The sequence below is a fragment of the Triticum aestivum genome, chromosome 1B (genome assembly GCF_018294505.1).
Source record: "Triticum aestivum cultivar Chinese Spring chromosome 1B, IWGSC CS RefSeq v2.1, whole genome shotgun sequence".
Lineage (NCBI taxonomy): Eukaryota > Viridiplantae > Streptophyta > Magnoliopsida > Poales > Poaceae > Triticum > Triticum aestivum.
In genome coordinates, this window is record NC_057795.1 from 47,227,210 (window position 1) to 47,228,916 (window position 1,707).

General features: G+C 50.4%; 4 non-coding genes across 4 annotated transcripts; all 4 read left to right on the forward strand.

Annotated features, from left to right (window-relative positions):
- Positions 1 to 139: 139 nt before the first annotated feature.
- Positions 140 to 258, forward strand: LOC123152474 (5S ribosomal RNA). Its single transcript, XR_006476210.1, has one exon. It is a non-coding gene; the product is annotated as a 5S ribosomal RNA (ribosomal RNA).
- A 297-nt stretch (positions 259 to 555) lies between these two features.
- LOC123155197 (5S ribosomal RNA) lies at positions 556 to 674 on the forward strand. Its single transcript, XR_006477266.1, has one exon. It is a non-coding gene; the product is annotated as a 5S ribosomal RNA (ribosomal RNA).
- Positions 675 to 971: 297 nt separating this feature from the next.
- On the forward strand, positions 972 to 1,090 carry LOC123152811 (5S ribosomal RNA). Its single transcript, XR_006476328.1, has one exon. It is a non-coding gene; the product is annotated as a 5S ribosomal RNA (ribosomal RNA).
- Positions 1,091 to 1,386: 296 nt separating this feature from the next.
- On the forward strand, positions 1,387 to 1,505 carry LOC123155076 (5S ribosomal RNA). Its single transcript, XR_006477211.1, has one exon. It is a non-coding gene; the product is annotated as a 5S ribosomal RNA (ribosomal RNA).
- The last annotated feature ends 202 nt before the right edge of the window (positions 1,506 to 1,707 follow it).

The window sequence follows — 1,707 nt, forward strand, 5'->3', positions numbered from 1 at the left end:
TGCGGTTGAGAGGGAGGGGTGGAAACCGTGTTAAACTCATCTCCGTAGTTGAGAGGGAGCGGCCAAAGCAATGTACAATCGTCTTTGTAGTGGAGCTGGGAGGGGTAAGGATAAGGGACGAAGACGGGGGTACCATGTCGGATGCGATCATACCAGCACTAAAGCACTGGATCCCATCAGAACTCCGAAGTTAAGCGTGCTTGGGCGAGAGTAGTACTAGGATGGGTGTCCTCCTGGGAAGTCCTCGTGTTGCATTCCCTTTTTAATTTTTTTTGCACCGCTTGCAAAACAAAACGCACGTGTAAGTAATATATTTACCGTGTTTTATTATTTTGCACGAGTGCGGTAAGTTATAGCTGGGTGCTCACGATTCACGAGTCTAGCAGCGGCATTGTGGCGCGGCAAGCGTGCACTGGTGCGGTTGAGAGGGAGGGGTGGAAACCGCGTTAAACTCGTCTCCGTAGTTGAGAGGGAGCGGCCAAAGCAATGTACAATTGTCTTTGTATTGGAGCTGGGAGGGGCAAGGATAAGGGACGTAGATGGGGGTAACATGTTGGATGTGATCATACCAGCACTAAACCAGCGGATCCCATCAGAACTCCAAAGTTAAGCGTGCTTGGGCGAGAGTAGTACTAGGATGTGTGACCTCCTGGGAAGTCCTCGTGCTGCATTCCCTTTTTAATTTTTTTTGCGCCGCTTGCAAAACAAAACGCACGTGTAAGTAATATATTTACCGTGTTTTATTATTTTGCACGAGTGCGGCAAGTTATAGCTGGGTGCTCACGATTCACGAGTCTAGCGGCGGCGTTGTGGCGCGGCAAGCGTGCACTGGTGCGGTTGAGAGGGAGGGGTGGAAACCGTGTTAAACTCATCTCCGTAGTTGAGAGGGAGCGGCCAAAGCAATGTACAATCGTCTTTGTAGTGGAGCTAGGAGGGGCAAGGATAAGGGACGTAGACGGGGGTAACATGTCGGATGCAATCATACCAGCACTAAAGCACTGGATCCCATCAGAACTCCGAAGTTAAGCGTGCTTGGGCGAGAGTAGTACTAGGATGGGTGTCCTCCTGGGAAGTCCTCGTGTTGCATTCCCTTTTTAATTTTTTTGCGCCGCTTGCAAAACAAAACGCACGTGTAAGTAATATATTTACCGTGTTTTATTATTTTGCACGAGTGCGGTAAGTTATAGCTGGGTGCTCACGATTCACGAGTCTAGCGGCGGCGTTGTGGCGCGGCAAGCGTGCACTGGTGCGGTTGAGAGGGAGGGGTGGAAACCGCATTAAACTCGTCTCCATAGTTGAGAGGGAGCGGCCAAAGCAATGCACAATTGTCTTTGTATTGGAGCTGGGAGGGGCAAGGATAAGGGACGTAGACGGGGGTAACATGTTGGATGTGATCATACCAGCACTAAACCGCCGGATCCCATCAGAACTCCAAAGTTAAGCGTGCTTGGGCGAGAGTAGTACTAGGATCGGTGACCTCCTGGGAAGTCCTCGTGCTGCATTCCCTTTTTAATTTTTTTTGCGCCGCTTGCAAAACAAAACGCACGTGTAAGTAATATATTTACCGGGTTTTATTATTTTGCACGAGTGCGGTAAGTTATAGCTGGGTGCTCACGATTCACGAGTCTAGCGGCGGCGTTGTGGCGCGGCAAGCGTGCACTGGTGCAGTTGAGAGGGAGGGGTGGAAACCGTGTTAAACTCATCTCC